At 54.0% G+C, this 23,349-nt stretch overlaps 1 protein-coding gene across 4 annotated transcripts in view; it reads right to left on the bottom strand.

Moving 5' to 3' along the window:
* Positions 1 to 23,349, bottom strand: part of CDH23 (cadherin related 23) — a 397,771-nt gene that overhangs the window by 131,379 nt on the left and 243,043 nt on the right. The window lies entirely within an intron of this gene.

The raw sequence follows: 23,349 nt of genomic DNA, 5'->3' as shown, positions 1-23,349 counted from the left end.
CTGCCCTGGAGCTGGGCAGCCTGCTGCTGCCACCAGATGCCAGGAGCAACGGCCTTGGGCTGACCTTTCTGCCTTACATTTGGGGCTTCTCGATAAGACTGTGATTGGACAGAGATTCTGCTAATGAAAATGTTTCATTACTTTTATTTTAGCTTTAGTGAGGTATAATAGACAAATAAAATGGTAACACATCTGAAGTGTACAACTTGATGATTTGATATACATGTTCACTATAAAAGGATGTCCCCCACTGAGTTAATTAACACATCCATCACCTCCCTTACTTACCTTTTTTTTTTTTTTTTGTGAGAACACGAAGTTCTACTCTCTTAGCAAATTTCAGTTCTACAATACAGCGTTATCAACCGTGGTCATCATCTTATACGTTAGCTCCTCAGACGCCATTCATCTTACAGCTGAAAGTTGATACCCTCTTACCAACCTCTATTTTCCCCGCCCTCCATATCTTTGTATCACGTATTTTTTGAGGTTCTCCTGCAAGTTCCTGGATTCTGTGAAATCTATCGAATTCCATGTTCTTTATGATAGACCTGAATGTTTGAGAAAAATCTGTGTTCAGTATACTTAGTCAAAGAAGGCAGAAGAGTGAATAATGTATTTCTACACCAAATGATCCAAGTGAAAAAAAAATGTTTAGACCCAAAGGGTTCAGAACTCGGTTATCTAGGAAACCTGGTTACCCAGAAAGAGGCCATTTCTGGGGCTGGGGGCAGCCTCTTGTGCCCAAGTCCCATTCAACGTGCCCACTGTCTGCATTCTGGAAGACTGTGTGAGGCCTTCTGCTCGGTCAGGTTCCAAGCACAGCACAAGTTCTCAGGGATGCGTGTCGAATAAGGGACAAAGACGACATTGAGCCATGGAAACCACCCTCCTATGCAGGACTGCTTCCCGGACAGACCCTCTCTCTGAGCCACTCCTCACCACAACCATCATTTACGGAGCACCTTGCACTTGTCCCACATTTTCGTAATCACCCTGCGACGTAGGTCCTTTTATCAGCACGGCCTCCAATTCACAGACAAGGAAACTGAGGCACAGAGAAGGTAAAGAGCTCCCCCAAGACTTCGCAGGGATTTGAAGCCAGTGCTGTCTTGCCGTGCCCTTGGCCTCCATGTGTTACTGCTCTGAACGGGGAAGGGAGCTTGCTCTCAGAAGAACCTGGACAAAACTCCTCAGGGTAAGACTGCCTCCCTCCTCTCCTTCCAGGGACCAGAGAAGCGGGGAGGAGCCCCGAAGTTCCCTTTTGCCCCACCGATCATCATCACCATGTGTGGCTGTAGTCAACTACTGGAAGTGGGGCTTGGCCTGGTGATGCCCTCAGGCCCCTCGGTGAGGTGTCAGTGTGGCCTAGAGACCCCAGTTCCAATATAGTGCCAACAGTCAGATCACTGTGTGACCAAATGTCCCCCCCCTCAGGCCTCAGCATCATGGTGGGTCAGAGGAAAGGGTCTGGGGGAGCAACAGAGGCAAAGTCACACCTGCTGGGCTCCCTCCCAGCACCCAGTGCCAGGCACAGAGCAGCTGCTGAATGAATGCTTGGAAAAGGAATGAACAAGTTTTAGCAAGAAGGGGGTGGAGAGCTGGAACAAAGCCAGGGAAGAGAGGGATTCAAAGGGGAGGGAGCGAAAGGGGCTGAGAAAAGGGTCCAGGGACCCGAGAGAGCAGCTAGGACGTGTGGAGGAAGAGAGGGCTAGACTATGCAGGAACCGAGGGCCCCATCAAATCACGAGGGGGCAGTTTCTGGCCCTAGGGACAAAGCCCTTCCTAGCTGGGTGCCCTGTGGAATGGCACTCAGACTGTCAGGGCAGGAAGGAACCCAGAGGTCCCCCTTGTCCAGCCCTTTCATAGCTGAGGCCCAGGGAAACTGGGTGACAAGATGGGCTGGTCTCCTCTCCCCGGGCAGACTCTGGCTTCCAAGCCCCCAACTCCCATCCCCGCATCTTCCCCTGGTGGGCTGGGCACCGCCATGGCTCCCAGAGTGACCCCTTCCCCCGGGGCCTCCTGCTGCCCACCCACGCTGCTGATGCTGACCGGGGAAGATTTGTGAGTCCTTTAGTGCCGCCGTCTAATGACCGTATGAAATATGTATGCCCAGCGAAGAGGAGAGGGAGAACTTCCATCTTTCAAATACATGCAGCAGAATCAGAAGAAGATGAAAAGCTGCTTCTGGGGCCCTGCCATGACGGGGGCAGCTGGCCCCCACACAGAGGGCCCCGCCAGGGTGCTCAGGCCAGTGCCCGCGGCAGGGGGCCTGGGTCAAGTGCTCCATGCTTGGGAGGAGACAGCAAACCCCATCACTCGGCAGCCCTGCCGAAGGCCCTTCTGGGCTCCCCAGGGCCCTAAGGGGACAGTCCCTTCTCCTCCACACACACTTGTGGCCCTGCCCTCCGGGCCCCTGCTGCCGGCTCCAGCCTCGTCGCTGACCCAGGCCAGACCACGTGCGGCTCTGGCCCAGACTGGCACAGCCCATCTGCTCCCCTCTGCCTGGACCGCTTCGATCCTCCCCTGTCTGGCTCACCCCTTTCTGTCCTTCTTGACTCTCCAAGGCTGGGTTTGGGCTCCGCCCTTCAGGAAAGACTCCCAGCCCTGAAGATGCAGCAGAGAGGAAGCTGTCAGTGGCTGTGTTTCCTCCCTCCCGGCTCTGGCTCCCTGGGGGACATGGTGGGGTCATGGCGCCCGCACAGTTTGGGGGGGTGCTCACAATCTCTGTCCTCCACAGTGACCTCTACATCCACGCAGATGCAACATGCATTCCTGCCCATGGATTTCATTCCAGCCCAGCCCTGTGAGCTGGGTACTGCTACCACCCCTGCTCCTTGCCTTTACCAAATGAGGAAGCAGACAGGATCTTCCTAGGAAAGGTGCCCAAGGGCTCTCCACTGCTAAGTGGCAGAGGTGGCCTCCACATCTGTGTCTAAAACCATTTAGCACCTCTGGGTCCTGTGGCAGCCGAGGTGCAGCTCTGCCATGCTGCCTGGCCCAGTGGAGGGCGCTGCTGGGGCCTGCCCCCTCAGCCCCTTTCTCATGCACTTTTCAATCAGCCTCCTTCCCAAGCCCTGCTTTGTGCCTGCGCACCTGAAACACATCCTGTGCCAAACAGCGACCCTTGGGCCTGCTTTAGGAAGGAGGGGCTGGGGAGTAACCAGGATCTGCACAGAGGCCACATGTACTCCTCGTGCCAGCAACACCCTCTCTCCTGCTGTGTTAGCCATTGGTGTTGGCTTCTTGCCCCTGGGTCCTTTAGAACCAGTCTCAGTAAGCAGTGAAGTGTACCTGTGTGTGCCTGTGGGTTAGATTCTAGTGCTGGGGGATGGCAGCAGGTTTGCCGAGACAGCAGAGGGGAGGCCCGGATGGCCGGCTCTCATACCGTACCCTGGGAATTCTAAGAAATGCTAAACCAGGGTTCTAGAACTCCCCTCTGATGTCTCTGCATACCCACTAGCATCCCCCAGGGCTAGAATCTTACCCCCAGATATACGCTGGTATGCTTTATGCCTACCCAAGGGCCAGAAGTAAAAAACAATGGCTAACATGATCTTCCTCTGCTCAAAAACCTTCAGTGGCTCCCTATTGTTGCCAAATTAAATCCAGACCAGCACCCTTGTGTCAAGGCCTGGCTAGCTTTGGAACACTTTTTTTTTTTTTTTTTTAAATTAAGGATTTTTATTTATCTGATAGAGAGACACACAGCGAGAGAGGGAACACAGCAGGAGGAGTGGGAGAGGGTGACGCAGGCTTTCCGCCAAGCAAGGAGCCCGACACGACACTCAATCCCAGGACCATGACCCGAGCCAAAGACAGACGCTTAACGACTAAGTCACCCAGGTGCCCCCAGCTTCAGCACTCTTATACCCACCTCTCCATGATGCTCTGGGCTGTTCTGGGTTCTGATGACCTGATTGCACCACACCCCTTCATTCTGTAACTGCCATCCAAACTCCAACCCAGCCCTTAGGACCCACCCCAAATGCCCGATCATTGAAGGAGCTCCCTGACGGTTCACTGTTCCTGACCTGGGAGCCCTTGGCTATACCTCTTTTGGAATATGGAGTATAAATTTGCCATTTCTGAAAACTGCCTGTGTATGCCCCGCGTCTGCCCCTTGACAGAAAAGTCCGTATCTTACTCACGTTGTGTCCTCTGTTGTGCTCCGAACAGGGACATGTGCAGAGCATGTGGGAAGGGGCAGAGTGGGTCTAGAGGGCAAGCTGGAGGATACCTGGCACACCATGGAGAGAACCTTCGTGAAGACAATGACCAGACCCTTAGTCGTGTAGTCAGTAAATATTTTCTGGGCTCTTCCCATGCCAGTGATTATACCAGGCACTGGAGTCACAGCTACACGGACGCCAATGCCCTTGCTGGAATGTGACTTACGGATGGGAAGGGAAGACGACGAAAATGCAGGGGAGAAATTACTATAGAACGTAATTTCGGACAATGCTAACCACTCTGATGAGAATAAAGCAGAAAAGGGGTTAGCGGGCGTTGGGGTTATTTTACACTAATGAGTGTGTTTTTTAGTAATTTTAAAATTTGGTAATTTTAGTAATTTTAGACTAATGAGTGTGTTTGGTGTCTATGGGATAGTCACTGGCCGGACACTGAGAAGCCCTTGGGAGCTCCCGGGGAGAAGTGCCCGACCCCTGGCACAGAGCTCAGAGACAGCTCTGAGCACCGGCCTTCTCCAGCATCATTGTGGGCATTCTAGGAAGAGGGGCCCCCAGGCAGAGTCAGCAGCTGTCCCCACCACTGGCACACGGGGAGAGGGTGGGGCCGGGACTGGCTGCTGTCCAGCGCCTGATTTATAAGACATCTCCTCTGATTCTCCCCAACACTGGCATTACCAGCAAAACTAATTCCCTCATTTGGGCCTTTATAATTGCATCGTGAGTGCTTATTTCCGTGATGGACAATACTGGCAGAAGTGTAATTTTCTTCTGCTGACAAAAAGGAAAAAAATAAATACGCATGGTGGGGGAAATTCCAAAGGTTAAGACAAGGTGAGCCTACAGTGGGGAAATGGCCAGATTTCCAGACTGGCCAGGTCTGAGTCAGAAATGCCCATCCTTTCTTGGCTATGGGGCAAAGGGAGGGTAAGATGGTGCCCTGTGCCATCTCCCTTTGAGTACATCTGTGAACAATACACTGTGCCCAGTGTTTCCCCCACCTTATTTCATTCCATCTTCCTGACAGCCCTACCCTGGTGGTAGGGGGACTAGAACCAACATTATCCCCATTTTACAGATGGAACTGAGGCTTAGAGAGGTCAATCAACTTGTTCAAGGTCAAATGACTACAGTACAAGATATGAGCTCACCTGTGCTAGTAACCACTCCCCTCCCCACCTGCCCCTGTAGGTGTGGCTAGGGGTTCAGGAAGAGTTCGGCCATGAGATCAAGGGTGCCTCTACCAGGTCACTGTCCTTCCCCTCTAGAAGCCAGATGGGTCCCCACAGGTAGTCTCCTTCTAGCCATAATGGCTCTGCCCCAGCCTCTGCCTGGAAGGGGTAGGCTCTGGCACCTCTGGCCATGCCCATTAGCAGAGGAAGCAGGGGTGTCTGGCTGTGGTTTCCCAGGAGGCAGACCCTCAGCCAAGACCCTTGGCCCTCAAATAAGAACCCCCACCCCTGGCCAAGCTTGGTCTTGGTATGTGCATGTGGCTCAGGACCTAGACTGGGAGAGGCTGTCACCTGCTAAAGTTAGGGCAGCCTAACTGGCTGTGGGCACCCTTCCCAACACACCCAGATCTCTTCACCCGGCACCCCCGGATACAGCGCTCCCTTTAACTTGCATGCCGGGGCTCTGTGCCCAGCCCAGCTCATCACAGCCTCTCACACTCACTCCCAGGACCCCACCGCTTCACAAGTGGTCAGGTCCTGCCCTCTCCTGGGCCCGTCCTAAGGGCTCCTTTCTGACCCAGCCTATTTTCACGATGAGCGGTCACCATCTCCCACCCTCTTCCATTCCTTTGTTCTGGGCCAAGGGCCTGTCCTGCCGACACACTGCTCCCATCACATATGTCTACACCTCTCTACTGTCCCTCTTAATAGCCTTGCAGAGGCCCATCACGGACGCTGGGCCTTAGGCTCCAAGCTGACTCCTGCCTGCTCTGGCCTTCTCCAGGGTCTCCCTCTGAACTGCCACCCACGGGGAGCTGCCATATTCTTGTTTTTTTGTTTTGTTTTGGTTTTTTTTTTTTTTAAAGATATTATTTACTTATTTGACAGATGGAGATTACAAGTAGGCAGAGAGGCAGGCAGAGAGAGAGAGAGAGAGAAAGAGAGGAGGAAGCAGGCTCCCTGCTGAGCAGAGAGCCCAATGCAGGGCTCTATCCCAGGACCCCAGGATCATGACCTGAGCTGAAGGCAGAGGCTTTAACCTACTGAGCCCCCCAGGCGCCCCGGGAGCTGCCATATTCCGACAGCGCTGATCCCGCCCTAGGGACAGACACCCTCCTCTCACGGTTTCAAACAGCCTGTCTACCCTTCTCTATAGCCTGAATGTCCTGTCCTTGTATCCTCTCTCCTCCTGTGTCCTCACGCTTCCACACCCCTCCCTCCCTCCCTCCCTCTCTCTCTCTCTCTCTCACACACACACACACACACACACACACACCACACATACACACACCCTGTCTCTCTTCCTTTCCCTGTGACTCCGACAGCCTCCCAAATATGCCTGTTCTCCTGCCTCCCATAGAGATTTTCCTCTCTGTCTGGCCCAGGCGAAACCCGTCCCACACACAATCTCACACACTTGCACCAACCCCCCCTCCCCGCCCCGCACCCTAGTTACAGCCCCTGTGGCCCCTCCACACCCCTTCCCCGCCACCTGTGTGCCCTTCCCTGTGGGCTGGCAGCAGGCACTCACTCAATCACTCCGCGCCAGCGCCCGCACCCCGGTCACGCATGCTCGCCCAGACACCCCGCACGGGGCTTCTGCTCTGAAGCAAGGCGGGCCCAGCTGCCTCCCCAGCAGCCCTGGGTCCCGGCAACGGTGGTAGGCGGCGGGTGCCGGCGAGCAGTTCTGCTCCCGTGCACATATCTGCAGAGAAGGGCACACGGTACAATTTGTTCAGGAAACAATAGCAATGTTTGACATGTCATAAGGATTGATGGAGCAGAAATTTACATGGGAGAATGCATTTTTAAACAGCTCCACGGAGCCCCTGTGCTTTGCTGGTAATGCTTTCCACATTCATCATTCGCTGAGCCTCTCTGAATAACTCCTTAAACTATGGGAGATTAACTGCTCTTCTTGCAAGCTCTGGGAGGCTGGTGTGGCCAGTGGAAGGCAGGAGGGACTCCGTGGAAGGAAGCCAGGAGCCCAGAGGCCAGGTGACCTCCACTTGGCTGGATCAGGCCCATGAGGCCTGGCCCTCTCCCGCGCTACTGCGCTCCCTCCCATGGCGCTCTGTGAGAGGATTTCTGGTTCTTTCTAGGATACGAGGCAGAAGCCAAAGGCCAGGAAGTATTTAGTCTGTCCCACACTTCTGGGGAAACGCTGGGTGTTATTCAGTTTTGCTCGTCCCCCAAGAAGGAAGCTGGGGCTGATGGGTGAGTGTGTGGCAGGTGCTAGGTGGGCAGAAAGGTTTGGCTGGACTTTGCTGCTCTGAGCACTTTCACAGGAGTCCTGGCCAAGTCCTGGTCACGCTCCTCAGAGGAGAGGAAATGCTAGTGGCTCTAGGGAAAATGCTGTGTAGGGGATGAGAAGGGAGTGTGACCAGGTGGGTAGTGGCACCAGGGAGTGAACAATAGGGTACAGGAGAGATCTTGGGGATACCGTGGAGCCTAGGAAGAAAAATATATTTAGGAAAGCTCCTGGGTCCTGCTCGTGGCTTTCTGGGCATATAGGAGGCCTTAGGACAAGAAGGTGCTGCTGGGGAGCCTGGACGTGGGGACAGAGGCTCAGAGCACAGGGGACAGTGGAGTCCCTCTTGGGGGGGGTGGAGTCACCAAAGGGAGGACCCAGCTAGAGGTGGGGAAAGGGAAGGGGGCCTTTCCTCCCTTCTGTCCCATTATGGAGGGGGATGGACAGCCGCAACTCCTTGACGCACGCCCACGGCAGACTGCCTCACCATGGCGGTGACGCACAGAGGTCCTGAAGATCTCTCAACACTGTCTTCCTCGCAGCCACTGACAACCAGGTGTTGTACACATCACATTTAAGCCTCTCTGTGCCTCGAGGCTCAGAATGCGCTTCTCCCCGGGAGGCACCGTACAAGACCAGGCGCCAAGGGACTCACGAAGGATTTGGGTTAAGGACTCATGAGAATACCAACAAAATGGCAGCGTGTGATCTGGGTTCTGGTCCAGCTTCTGCTGCAACCATCTGGCTGCGGGACCCCATGTGAGACAGTGGGCTTCAGGGCCTCCCGACCCATCTGCCTCTTTCACTCTGGCACCAGCAGCCCGTCCTCCGTCGGGAGCCAGACTGATGTAAGGAGAACCCACGGGCCAGCTTAGAAGGCTCCCAGGGCACTGAAGACAAAATCCAAACTGTCTTCCATGACCCTGGGGACGGCTAGTCTCAGCGGCCCCTGACCTCCCCTCCGAGCCATGTCTGGATCGCTCTGTTCCTGCCACCTGGTCTTCAGGCTCCTGCCACGACAGCCTCGTGCCTGCCTCATAACCCTTGCACTGCACTGCCCTGGGCCAGCAGTGTTCCTTCTCACCCCCGAGGGCTCAGCTAACAGGACCCGGTGACATCTGGAAAAGCTCACTCAGCTGCCCGCTTGCTGCTGTGTGCGCTAGAAGCTGGGGAGGTCACGGTGGCCGGTAGTGGGGAGAGGCCATGGGCTTGGACCGGGGTGGTCAGGGCCATGCTGGGAACGGGCAGGACTCAGCTTGGGGGGGACGGGTCAGGCTCGTGGCCTAGCCGGATGCGGTGGGGAGAAGGGCCTGGTTTTGGCAGGAACATTGGGGTGAGCGTTCACCGGCTATCTCCTCCCATAGACTGAAATCTTTCTGAGGGCACGACCTATCCTGTTCTGACACACACCCCGCGGCCCACCAGAAACCGTAGCAGAGTGAAGAAATTATATGTGACAAGGTCCTTCCTACCAGTGACAAGCCAGGAATCCCTGGTCCTGAGCAGATGTACTTCTGAGCAGCCAGAAGGATATGATAGAGTTGGGGTAGGATGGTGAGAAGGAGAAAGAGAGGAGGAAGAAAGGGGGAGGACAGGAGGAGAGGAGGAAAAGGAAGGACAGAGAAGGAAGAACCATCACAGAAACAGGTTTCTAAGCCTCAGCTTGCGCATCTGTAAAATGGGCCTGATAACAGTACCTGCCTCTCGGGGTCGTCTTGAGGATTAAAGCAGGTATTGCATATAAGGCGCTTAGATCAGTGCCTGTAAGGGGGAATGGCTTCCAGGGGAGTGGGCATTAGTTTTTCTACCCCCAATTCTAACCACTCTGGGCCCTCTGTAGGCCAGGGGCAGGTGGAGGGGACACAGCCCTGCAGGAGCCCTCCTCCTGGCCCCGGCCCCAGGTAGGAAGGCGTCTGTCACCTGCGGCAGCGGGAGGAGGATGAGGATGGGGCTGACCGGGGCTCTCCGGGTGCGAGGGGTGCCCGGCTTGTTTGTTCTTGCAGACACTCTGTTGTTCTCGGGTTCCACCACCCCCTTCTTTATTCTCTTTATTTTAAAACCTGGAAATAAAAATTGATGGGGAGCAAATTGCTCTGGCCAGCAGTTCTGTGCTTAAAGGAGTCTCCCCGGGAAAGCAATTACGGGATGTCAGAGGCCGTCAGCGCGGCAGGCCGCTGCTGGCACCCAGGGCCTGGGCAGGCCTGGGGGGCCTTGGGCCTCCTGCTGGGAAGATGCGGGAGCCAGCATCTGGGGAGATGGAGGGCCCCCGACTGACAGAGGCACAGGGATAACCGAGATCACCGCCTTGCCGAGCATCGCCAGCCCGTGGGCCTGGCACTGCATGAAGAACTTGACACAATTCGTCCTGAATCCTTAAACCCACCAGCGAGATGGGGAGCACAGTCCCATTTTACAGACGAAGCGGTTTCAGCTGATAATAACTAAAAAACCAGTCACAGCAGCTCAGCCTGGTCTTGTCCACATTCTATTCCCATTCCTGCTCTGTGAGATGAGTATGATGCCACCCTTGTTCTACGGATGTGGAAAGTGCTCAGCTGGTGGAAGCTTCCAGCACCACACACAGCCCCTTGCTGCTCACCTCCGCGTGGAAGAGGCTGCTTTACCAACAGGACCTGGGCCTCTCTTGGCCTGCAGGCTTCTCTCTCAAGGAAGCAGCTGGCATGTTGGGGAACCCACATCCCCAGAAGCTGACCTCCCTCAGTGGGGACTGGAGTTGATGAATCAGTAGCCCAGCCTCCCGGCTATGAGGTGGACTGGCTCACCTCTGCCCTCGGAGGTCTCAGTGGACAGAGCTTCAGTAGCCCCCCAGGGTAAGTGGCTTCACAGCGCCCCTGTCCGTGACCTCATCTCACTTCCCAGCCCCGAGTTACCTGGGGCCGCCTCTCCCAAGTAAACTGCCTGCCTGTGAGGCCTGTCTCAGGGTCCGTGTCTGGGGGAGCCAGGTCTCAGACACAGGCTGCGGGCTGGACACACGCGGCGAGCCAGACAGTCTGTCCCTGTCCTCACAGCTGCCAGAGGCTTAGGGTCCCACAGCCGGTCCCTGGCAAAGCTGGGATTTGAACCCTCCTCTCTCTGGCATTCACACACACAAAACAAAAAGGGAAAAAAATTCAGTTCCTGACCCTTCTACATTGCTGTCCATTTCCTATGCCCTTGGGTTTGAGGAGGACTCAACGAAGTGACTTAAAAAAAAATCACATCTGACCATGAACAAGGAAAACGGATACAGAAAGCCATTTTCTGGAGGTGCAGGAGGGCGGGTAGCTGGCTGCTCTGGGGTGAACGAGACATTCACAATCAGAAGGGACGCAGGGCCTCTCTGGGGCCAGTTATCAAGCTGGGATTCTGTAGTAGAAGAGGAGGGTACCAGAGAGATGTGGGGCCAGACACGGGGGCTGAGGCTCAGTTAAGAGAGACCTTCTGTGCAGAGGAGATGGAAGGAGAGAAAAAAGACAGTCTAATCAGCCCCCTGGGGGGTGCAGTCAAACCATGGCTCCCCCATTACTCGAGTTCGCTACACCCCTGCCCTCCTGCTGACCCTCTCCTCCCTTGCCCCTGTGGGATCCATGGAACGCAACAGGCACCCCAGATCTCTGGAGAAGGCAGGGAGAGGTACCTGGGCAGGGGCTGGTCCCATCCATGCGCCAGGACGTGTCCTCACCCCAAGGTGACTCAGAGCCCAGGTGGCACGCCCCCCATGCCTGCTGCCATTGGCGGGCCCTGATTGGGCCAGCATGTGCTGCTCGCTAATGAACCGTATTGATTCCACATTCTCTTGTTGTCTCCCTAAATGGCAAGCCACACATCTGATAGATTAAATACCCACATGATTGCCCGCCTGACATCTCCATCACTCCGCCTGCGGGTCCCTAATGAATTTTACAGCCCCACAACGACAGAAGAAATTAAGGTCAAAGTCCGACACAGGAACTATAAATCACCTGTGAACTGAGACCAGCAGAGGCCTGCAGCCCTAGCCCTCACTCACCTGGGCCGGTTCAGCCCGGGGCTTGATGGCAAGATGGTCACATTCAGTGAGTGCCTGAGAAGCAGCCCCCACTCACAGACATTTGGGTTCCCTCTCTCCCTTGCCCACCTCACCTCCAGGAGTCAGAATGTTTTCACAGAGGGAAGCTCCCTCGTAGGAAAGCAGCCTATCTTCTTTACAAAGACTTGTTTCCCAAGATGTTCAAAATATGCTGATCACACTGATCTAACAATGTCCCCAGAACAGGGAAAGGGATGAGCAGCATTCCCTCCATTTTGCAGATGAAGAAGCTGAGGCTTGTACAGAAAAGGGGCTTGCCCGGGGTCATTCAATAAGCTGAAGACCTTTATCTTCCAGACCTGAAGTTTACTGGTCTTGTTACAAGGGGAGCATTGAGGGATCTTTTATCCTAGTCCTGTTTCTCCTCTGGGTAGGGAGTACCAGTTACAGGTGGCTGAGCCGGTAGAGGGAGTCCTGGCCTTGGATTCAGCTTGGACATTGGCCGACCAAGCTCAGCATGTATCTTGTCATACCTCTGGGCCAGGGAGGGATTCGGTTTCTGTGAGGAGGCTGTGTTAGTTCACGGTGAAGGGAAAGGACATTGGCATTCAAGAAACAAGGGTTCATGCCTTAGCTCTGCTCCTTCCACAGGTACGGCCTCAGGCAAACACCCAACTTCTCTGAATCTCAAAGCTCTCATTTCTAAAATGGGGAGGCTAATTTCTACCTCACCAGGGTGTCATGGGGATTCAACAAGGTAACAAACATAGTTGAGAGCTCAGTGCCGGACATGTGATAAGAGTACCTGTCATTTGTTTAACACCTGTTCTGTGTCAGGCACTGGGCTAAGTGCTTTATGTATATTATCTCATTGAAGTCCCACAACAAATTCATAAGGAACGAACCTCATCACCACTTTCCAGAAGAGAAAGCTGAGGCACATGAAAGGTTATTCAGCAGAGACTCAACATCTATGATCTCTTTTTCAAATGAATAAAAATTATTATTTTTAGGTGGTATAACACTATCTGCCTAAAATACTAGATTGGCCAGCTTCCTTTGTAGACAAGCACGACCATATGACTAAGTTCTGGCTAAGGAGGTGAAAGCAAAAGTCTGCAAGATATTTCTAGGAAGTCTTCTCAAAAGGGAAGGAAAGTACCCTTCTTTGTGTCCTTCATTCTGCAGCTTAGAATGTGGATGTGATGGCCGGAGCACTAGCAACCACTTTGGACCAAGAAGATGAAGGCCAAATCTTAGAAATGAGGTGGAGAAGAGAGCTTACAGGAGCCACCCAAGGCTGCTCACCTCTAAATTCCTTTTGCATGGGAGAGAAATTCACTTTGATCTTGTTTAAGAAACCATTTGGGGGAGTATCTGTGACTGGTAGCTGTATTGGATCATTGCTGATACAAGTAATATATTCAAAGCCAAATAGCTCAGAAATAGCAGAATCAGGATAAACTTGGGTGGTTTAAGTCTGGAACTTAGGGTCTTCACCACCCTGCCTCCTGTAGTGAGCACTTGAGGAACACGAGATAATACCAAAACATCATCATCATCATTGCATAGTAAAGTAGACGAGGCTTCTCCTAGAGATGTTCAAACTTGCATTAGTTAGTCATGAAATCAATTGAGTGGGTCATGACTAGTGTTTTAAAAATGAAATCTGGTGGAATAAAATAGAACATACTAAATTGAAAACTGTAAGATGTGATGGAAGAAGTTGAAGAAGACACAAACGGAAAGACACTCCGTGCTAATGGGTTGGAAGAATGACTATTGTTAAAATGTCCTCACTACCCAAAGCAATCTATGGATTCCATGTAATCTCTATCAAAATTCCAGTGGCATCCCCCACCCAAGAAATAGGACAATCGTAAGACTTACATGGAATCACAAAAGAGCCCACACATCCAAAGTCATTTTGACAATGAAGAACAAAGCTGGAGGCATCACGTGCCCAGATTTCCAACTGTATAGTAAAGCTATAGCAATGGGAAACAGCAGGACACCAGCCTAAGAACAGACATATAGATCAACGGAACAGAACAGAGAGCCCAGAAAAAAACCCACACATATATGATCAACTGATATTTGACAAAGGAGCCAAGAATACTTGATGGAGAAAAGACAGTCTCTCCAGTGAATGATGCTGGGAGCACTGGACAGCCACACGCAAGAGAACGAAACTGGACCACTGCCTCATACCATGCACAAAAATTAACTCAAAGCGGATGAAAGACTTGAATGCAAGACCTGAAACCCATAAAACTCCTAGAAGAAAACACAGGTGGTAGGTATGGGGATGACATTTTGGATCTGACTCCAAAAGCAAAGGCAACAAAAGCTAAAATAAACAAACAGGACCACCTCAGATTACAAAGCTTCTGCACAGTCTGGGAAGCCACCAACAAAATGAAGAGGGAGCCTCCTGGGTGGGAGAGAATAGGCGCAATTCACAGATCTGATAAGGGGTTAATATCCAAAATATATGGAGAACTCCTGCAAACTCAACAGCAAAAAAAGGCCTGATCGAAAGAATGCGAGGAGGACCTAAGTAGACATTCTTCCATAGAAGACATCCGGATGGCCAACAGACCCGTGCAAAAGTGCTCAGCATCACAGATCAGCAGGGAGATGCAGATCCAAAAACCACCACGAGCTCACACCTCCTGCCTATCAGAATGGTTGTCGTCACTAAGACAAGAAACAAATGCTGGTGAGGACGTGGAGGAAAGGGAACCCTGTGCCCTTCTGGAGAGAACATAAACTGGTGTGGCTTCTCTGGAAAACAACATGGAGGTCGCCCCCACATTGAACGTAACCTAGAAATACCGTCTGATCCGGCAATCTCACGTCTGTGTGTTTATCTGAGAACAAAAAGAAAACACTAACTTGGAAAGACACATGCACCCCCACATTCACTGCGGCTTTATTTGCAACAGTCCACATAGCGAAGGAACGCAGGTGTCCGCCCATGGGTGGATAAATAAGGAAAATGCAGTGTATGTTTATGATGGAATATTACCTGGTCATGAAAAAGAAGGAAATCTTGCCATTTGTGACAAGGATGGACCCTGAGGGCATTATGCAAAGGGAAATAAGTCAGAGAAAGACAAACTCTGAATGATCTCACTTAGAGGTGGAACAAAAGACCCCACAGACACAGAGACTAGACTGGCGTGGTTGCTGGAGGTGGGGAGTGGGAGGAGGGCAGAGCAGGGGAAGGTGATCAAAAGCTAAGAAGTTCTAGTTATAAAATAAATAATTCAGAGGATATAATGTACAACATGACAGTTATAGTTAATGTCACTGCATGGTACATTTGAAAGTTACTGAGAGTAAATCTTAAAAAGTTCTCATAAAAAAGCCCCCAAATCTAGAAAATGACACTAGAGTGTGCTATTACCTGGGGTCAGGAAGTCCTGTTTTTGTTCTAGATACGGATGTGTGTGTGTGTCCTGGGTATGAAGTTAGATGTAGTATTTATTATGGATTATCATAAAAGAAAGTTTGAAAGACATTGACACAATGGGCATAGGGACTTTGATGCACTCCAGAAAGCAGCTGGCGGGAACAGCAGCCATGGTTCCTCCTACAGGGATAGGGATTATGCAGCAAGAATAAGCCACCCCAAATGCATAGTCTCCACCCAACTTCTCCCTAAACTTCTCTGGGCCCCCACCTCCTCTGCCTTTCTCCCCCAGCTGCTCTGGGGACAAGTCTCAGGCCGAGGCCTTGGGGGCTGCTCCGAGCCCATCCTGCCCAAACCATCCCATCCCAGGGCCCATAACCTTCCCAGCCCAGGGCACAGGCGGACTCTGTGCGGGCATTTGGCTGACTGCGTTTATGAACTCATTCTGCCTTGGCCACTCTAAAAGCTACCTAATGTCCCTTGGCCCAGGGGGTCCATTTTCTCTGCTCTGGTGTTCTGTGAGCAACTGTCTGAGCAGGAACAATCAGCAGCTAACCCTGCGAAGGGGGACCCTGACAGGCAGAGTGCAGGGGACCGCAGGCTCTGGGCGCAGGCGGTCACACGCTGTTAACACAGAGGGCCTTAGAGAGCATCCAGCATGACCCCTTCGTTTTATAGTTGAGGACACCGAGGTCCAGGAAGCTAGGATGTGCTCAAGGTCATCCGGTAACAGAAGAGCTCCTGCATCCTGGGCCTGCGCCCCGCCCATCTCTGGGGACTCCAACAAGAGGCTGGAGCCCAGTGCGGGGTGGCACCTGATGGAGACCAGCAAACAGGAGAGGGACCAGTCGGACAGACCCAGGTTTGAATCCTGGCTTGGATGCTCACTAGCTAGCTGACCCAGGGCCCATGCCTGACCTCTCCCACTCACAAGGCCTGACCTCTCTGTTTCTGGTTAAGGGGCAAAGGTCAGTGACAGAGCGGCTCTTGTCAAGGATGGGGGATTCTGGAGGCACCCATGAGGGAGGGTTCGAGGGCTTGACAGGCAATGGGGGCTTTCCATCACTTTGCCAAAAGTCAAGTAGCTGAGTGACTGAATGACCGAAAATGATCAGACCTTAAACGAGCTCCAGGGTGATCACTACAGGGGCAGGGGTGGGGGGCAGGGGCAGCTCTCCATCCTCATACCTGCCCTGCCATGAAGGGCTCCTTCCAGAAGCCCTGGGGGGTGGCAGGCAGACGGCAGCCGGCTGGGTGCTCTCTATCTGTCCTTAGTGCCTGTCCTACCTCTCATCCCATGCCATTTTGGTTTTACGGATTGATATTTAGATTAAAGAGATACACACAGCCCAGGAGCACTGAGGCCTGACAGACAGAGGAACTCAGACCTGTCAATCACAGCTTCCTCCAGCACCACACTGCACTGGCCCCGACAACTGGAGATGAACCAAAAAGTAGCTAGAAGGGGTCCGGAAGTACAGCCTGGACACACCCCAAATGTGGGAGGGCGTGGCTGGCCAGCTTGTGGGGGGACTGGGGTGACACGCGCGCCTGTGTGTGTGTGTGTGTGTGTGTGTGTGTGTGTTTGTGTGTTTCACCTCCCTCTTACCCTCCCCAGGCCGCAGATATTCAATTTTCTTTAAATGGTGGGGAAATTGGAAGAGATTTTGTTCTGTTTAAGCACAGCTGGAGTCTCAGGTCTCAAGGGACTGGAGAACAATGAGATCAATTAAGATGCCCGCAGTGAAGGGTGTCAGGAGGGGTGGGGAGGGACAGCGCCGGGTTGTGGGTTGGGGGCCGGGGGGCCCTTTTCAAGAAGGGGAATGTGGAAGAGGCAGCCCAGGCCTGGCCGGCAGTCCAGCTTTGGCTCTCCTCTGCCTTGACCTGCCCATCTCCATTGGGCTTTGCTCGTCGGGTCATGTTATCTCCCAGACTTACTAATAATTCATGTTAGCAATTTCTGTCACCAGCCTTCTACGCTGATAGAATCCAGTTGAACGGATGCTATCGGAAGCAGGGAGAAGGCCACCATTCTAGAACAGTGCGGAGAGCCCTGGACACTTGGCGGGCAGCAGGGGCTGGAAAGGCTACCAAAGCCTGGGCGATGCGGGGGTTGGTGGGGGGGGGCTTGGACCACCACCCCTCCACCACCACATTGTCCCGCAGCACTTCAGAGATGGAGGATGAAACTGAAACCCAGGGAAAGGAAGCTATTAGCCTGAGGGCAACCTGCTGGTAAGAAGCTAAGTCAGGACTCCTACCCGGTGTCTGCCCACCTGGGCACTGGCCAAAGCGCACAGCCCACCTGGCGGGCAGGTGGAGAGGAAAACAGGTGAAGGACCTTGCTGGGCCTGGGAGGAATGGGAGAGCCGGGGCCCAGACGGAGTGGGAGCTCGGCTATCACCTCTCGCCTGCTCTCCCAGCCTCTGCCTGGGTGCCTTCCATGTCCTCGCTCTTCCCCACCCCAACCTCAGCCCATTCCCCAGATGGCGACGCCAGTGAGCCATCGGATCTCCCTGTCCCGTCCGTTCACCTCCCAACGGCCTCTCCTCCACCTACACCCCCAGGCTCTTGTCTCAAAGTCTTTCTCTGCATCTCCCTCAGCCTGGGGCAGCTCTTTCCCAAATTCTACCTCCCTCTCCCTTCCTTCAGGCCTCTATGCACGGCCACCTTTTGTGAGAGGTGTGTGTCCCCTGACCCCCTTGGAGCACATAGGGACACTGACACCCCTCATGCTCCCTGCCCGCCCAGCTCTATTATTCCCCATGACACTCCCCCCACTTGACACACATTGTGCTTACTAGCTCATCCTGCCTCCTGCCCCTGGAATGCGTGGGGATGTCTGTCCCGCTCACTGCTGTCATTCTAGGCCCCTGATAAACCGTCACCGGATAGAGGATGGTAGTTGCCTCTGGGGGCCCCCCCGGGCCTCAGAGAGCATGAAGTGATGCTCGGGGAGGGACAGTGGGTTAAGGCTTCTGCAGTGGAGACGCAGGGGTTCACAGAGGGCACCGCACTCTGCCCGGCAGCAACCAAGGAAGCAGAGTCAACTCCTGCTCATCTGTGCGCGGAGCCAGGCTGAGGGCCTGCGTGCACTTCAGCCTTGACCTTGCAATCACATGCCCTGATGAGGCAGGCGATCCTAGACTCCGGTGGCCATCATACCTCCCAGCCCCTGCCTTTGTTCCTGGGCTGGGGTCTCTGACCCCAGATTCTGCTTGCTCCAGGGAAGTTTCCAGTGCAGTGGGGAAGAAAGGATATGAGCCACGAAATCCCTGAGCGGTGAGAACAGCCACAGAAAAGGAGGTGCAGGGTACACGGGGTAGCTGGGACGAAGGGGTATTGAATTGGAGCTCTGATTCCAAGACACCCACATTTGTGTAAATACTTCGACATTCTGTCCATTGAGAGCGGGCGGGGGGGTGGTGTGTCTCCATCCCCTGCCCTTGATGTTCATGAACTTGCTTGGGGGACTCCCTATAACCAACGGAAGTCAGCGTCAAGGACCAGGTGAACTTGAGGCTAGGTCAGAAATGGCCACATAGCTTCCACCTGGTCCTCTTGGGACACGCTTTCCCCAGAGGCCTCTTCTGAGGTGCTCCCTCTCAGAATGCCTACCCCACAAGGAGAGGCCGTGTGTGAGGGCTCACGACAGTCAGGCTGAGCACCAGAAACCGGACGGAGGTGCCTCCAGCTGCTGGAGTCACCCCCAACCCGGGAGCTGCAGAGAAGGACCCCCTTGCTGAGCTCTGTCCATGATGTTGACCTGCCTAGCCTGTGAGGATCGGAAAACAGCTGTCACTTCATGCAGCCAAGTTGGGGTGTTTTCTGATGCAACAGAAAGCGGAGCAAGCTCTGAGGGTCCCCACTCAGGGCCCATCACCAAGCAAGCATGAGTGGAGTATGTCAAGTGTGGGGACGCATGAAACCAGCAGAGAAGGGCGCGCCCGTGGGCGGAAAATGCTAAACTCCCATGGCCAGGACAAGCTCTGTCATTTGCAGGGCCCAGTGCAAAGTGAACACAAGAGCCCCTTGTTCAAAAATTAAGAATTTCCAGGCAGTGACAACAGTGCACCAGGCCAAGGGTGGGGCCTTCTGAATCCAGGTCCCTGAGAGCGTGCCCAGGCCACACATACACCCTCTGGTCACATCTGCCTACCTCTGAGCACACTGCTGGCCGGGCTTGGTGCTGAGTGCCTTCCCACGCTGTCCCCCTCTATTCTCACAGCAGCCCTCCCCAGTAGGACCTCTCAGCACACCTGCCTAGGTTGGAGACAACACAGGCTCAGTGGCCTGTCAAGGGCTCCTCTTGGCAGAGCTGGACTTGCACACAGGCTGAAGAGTAGAGGGTAGCTGTATTGGGGTCCCTGAAGGCCACTGATGATAAAAACCACTGTGGACCACTGTGAGGCCTTGACCCGCAATGGGGTCTCCCAGCAACCTTGCCCTCTGTGTTGGGGAGGTGCTATTTTGCTCACCTGATGGGAAAGAAGCCAAACCTGGAGAAGGAGGGGCCAGCCCATAGCAGAACTGGATTCACAACCCTGCCCAAGATGTTACCAGTCTCCTGAGGACAGGCTGGGAAGAGGGGCAGGGAGGAGAGAGCAGAACCATGCCTGTCAGCCCCCACAAGGCCAAGGATAGCCAAGGGGATAGCACCCTGCCCCTGGGCTGAGCAAACTGGGCCCCATGTGCACCCAGTCATGGTGCTTACATGCCTCTTTCTTGCTTTGATTTCTACACCTAGAGAATCTTATCTTGTCTGATAGTCCATCTTCTGCCCATTCCTGCTGTGCCCTAGCTCTCTGGAGCAGGGACAGAAGGCTCTGGAGGACAGTAAGATCTGCCCTGGGAGTAACCTCCTTCCCAACTGCTGCTCCTTCTCGGCATCCTTCCCCGATGGAGCTAATGAATCTGGGCACATGATTCCCCTATTGCGGGAGGCCAGGCCCGCTCACTGCACACCCCAAGTACAACGTCTCTCAGCAGCCTCCCAAATGCCCGCCTGCCATAGGCCACCAGGATGGAATAGGTACAAGAATGGAGACGGTCTGCTATAGGATTTTTTCACTGTCGGAACAGCAGCCCCATGGCTATATTCAGGGTGAGTGGCAGTGCAGGACCAAGAGAGTGCGCTGAACCCTGTCCACATCACCAAAATAAAACTCCACCACTCTACAGAGAACACCGTCCTCTCTATATTCTAGCCACAGGGCCTTTGCCCATGCTCTTCCCTCCTTGTTCAATGTGCTTCCCTCCCCTCACTCATCTGTTAATGCCTACTCAATTGCTGATTCCTCAGGGAAGACTTCCCTGACTCCAGTCAAGGTCAGAAGTTCTGTTACAGGTGTTCATTGCTCCCTAATAACAAGTAATAACATCATAACAAGTAATCATTAAAGATAACATCATAAAAAGTAATAATTAAAGATTCATTTCTTAGTATTAACTCATGCTTCCCCAGGAGACTGTAAACTTCATGCAGACAAGATGCACATCACCATGGTCCTTAGGGCCACATGCCTGGCGCACACTAGGTATTCAAAAAACGTTTGTTGGATGAACAAATGATTGGAGTGCTTTCTTACTGCTCAGGAAAAACTGCTGGGCACCAAGTACCAATTGGACAGGCTGCAGGCCTGCCCCAAGCCCAGGAAGAAGACACTCCAGAGTCTTAACACCTAACTCTTGTCAGGTCGGGAGGCAGGATGGGAAGGCAAGAATCAGAGCACCCCTGGGACAAGAGAGGGGGACAAACCACACAGCCTAGAGGATGGGGAGCCCCCAACAGTATATGGGAACTTTTATAAGTTTTCATGAACACAGACGTGTGTAACACATGCCCCGAGCACATGGAGCTGCACGCACATTGTGCACGACATGCGCGTGCGCGCACACACACACGTCTATACCCTCCCAAACAATGTGGGTGCATGTGCACCTGCACATCCCTCCCCTGCGTGGTCACCCTCCAGAGGACTGGCTCTGACGGGCACGGGTGTCTGTCCTGCTCCTCCTGACCTCCAGCTCCGGGCTGCCTTGGGTGAAGTGCTCCAGTCTCCCTGACTTGGTCTTCTCCTCAGTGCAAGAAGCTCCCCCGACCTCTGACCCTCCAGCACCTGGGGCCCTACAGAACTGGACATTCACCTGACAAGGCCAGAGGATCTCAAAGGGCTCACGTATCACCCAGAGACACAAGGCCTGAAGCAGCCCCGCAGTCTGTCCCCCGGGGTTCTGCAGAGAACGCTCCAAAGCTCCTCTCTTTCCCCTCTGCTCTGAGCATAACTGAAAGGACAAGCTCAGTGGTCCAACACAGAACCTTCTGGCGGGGCAGCCCTGGTTGGCTAAGAGCCTACAGCTCAGGGTCAGGCAGTCTTCTGGTGAATTTCAGCTCGATCACTTGTTAGCCCTGGGGCCCTGAGCAAGCTGCGTCTTACTTAACATGAGCCTCCGTTTCCTCACCTGTACGGTGAGAAGGATGGCACGCGTGGGGGGTTAGAAACAGTGCGTGTGAAGTGCCTGTTTCCAGCCAGGGCTCACGGGGGACAGCCACACCCTTAGAGATCAGCTCGAGGTCTGGAAGGGGCATTGGACATGTCTTTGTCCATCTTGCCCATTTTACAAATAAGTTGCAAAAAGAGAAGCAGTTTCTGCCCTTGCCACCCAAGGTTGGCCAGGACCAGAGTTGGTGGTCAAGGTCAAGCCTCTGCACCCTGGGTCCCCACTCTGTCTCGTCCACCACTGGGCATTCCTTTTGCTGTAACTGGTGGTGGGTGGCGGGGCTTAAGGGCCTCAAAACCTGGGCTGGGGGAGGTCAGGGAGGGGCAAGGGTCCAGCCCTCCGACCCGGCTGGGAGACCAAGCTGGAGATGATGGCCTTTCTTCTCTCAGCTTCTCCACTCCCGTCAGACTGCTGCCTCCCCGACCAGGATGGATAACGAGCCCACAGAGGCCAGGCCGGTGCCTGGTGGGGGCTGGGGAGGACCCTCACAGCAGGCTCTGCCTCAGCCCTCGGTGCAAATTAAAACATTTTCCTTTTCTTCATAATTTCTTTTCCTGACACAACTGCCCATGAAACATTTTAATAACATCCTAGAAAAGGTCATGGAGAAGGAATTTCACAGTCCCTGAGCAAGCAGCTATAACTTCAGCTCCTCCTGCAGCAAAGGAGGTGGAAAGATCAGGCTCACCCTGGAAAATGGGGGGTGGGGGTAGGGATGGGGAGGCCAGGTCAGGCTGGCAGGGTGCCAGGTGTGGCCACAAAATACGCTCCCAGCTAGAGCCCTGGAAGCGCCCTGGTGGAGACAGGGAGATGATGGTGGGTAAGCAGGACTGCCTAGGGGGAGCTCCTGCACCCAGCATCACACCTCTTGACAGCAGCCTGAGGTCTCATGCCCATTCTGCAGATGAGGAAACGGAGGTCCTCAGACTGACGTGGATAGACTGGCACACAGCGAAGGCGAGGAAAGCAGGACCCCCAGTTCCTCCAGAGGTCGTGGGCTCCCGTAAGCACACAGCCCGGGTACTAGAATTTATTATTGGGTGAAACAGGCTTTTGTGCCTGCACAATCCCACAGCCCTAGGGCCAGGGGGTTGAGAAGGAGGTGGGCAAGGCTTAAACGAATGCAGCGACTAGAGGCTGACCAGGGGAGAGACACTCAAAGGAGGCTAGATGCATCCATTAAACAAGCAGAGAGGAACTGGAGTAGGGCTGTGGGTGGCAGGCAGGAGCCATTGTGAGCACCTGCTCCCCACTGGCGACCCCAGAGCAGACTGGGCCGAACCCACTGTCCTTGGCACCAGCAACTGCTCACCAGCCAAGAGGTCACCCACATGTCCTAGGTTCCACAAACCTTCCCCAGGGCCACGGGAAATTGGGACTGCAAAGTGAGACCACCATCCCCAGCAAGAATACCGGGGAGAAGTCCCTGGGCACCCACCAAGACAGACACCTGGATTCTTTGCCATATGATCCCTGGCCTGCTGGGGCCCTGAAGTCCAGGCTGCCTGGGTGTCCTTCACCCTGATGTTTGAAGATGGCTGGGGGGAGGGGGGCTGCAGACACTCTTTGGGTCCAGAAGGCCAAAGTCTCCGGCACTTGCTCTCCAGCTGGGCCCCTAGACGTTGCAAGAGGATCCACAGGGGGGCCCCCAAGCACCAGGTGACAGATTACGAGGAGCACTTTGGTGGAAACCGGGGGGCCACAGCCTGGGGAAGCAGGCAGGGAGGGAAACAGCCACAGTAGACTTAGTGTTTATGTCTGAGGGCCCGCCTAGCTGAACATCTGTTTGAAAAATTAATAACTGTCAG

Source organism: Mustela erminea, chromosome 14, assembly GCF_009829155.1.
Source record: "Mustela erminea isolate mMusErm1 chromosome 14, mMusErm1.Pri, whole genome shotgun sequence".
Classification (NCBI taxonomy): domain Eukaryota; kingdom Metazoa; phylum Chordata; class Mammalia; order Carnivora; family Mustelidae; genus Mustela; species Mustela erminea.
Note: the sequence above shows the minus strand (reverse complement) of the source record. Positions and strands in the feature narration are given on the sequence as shown.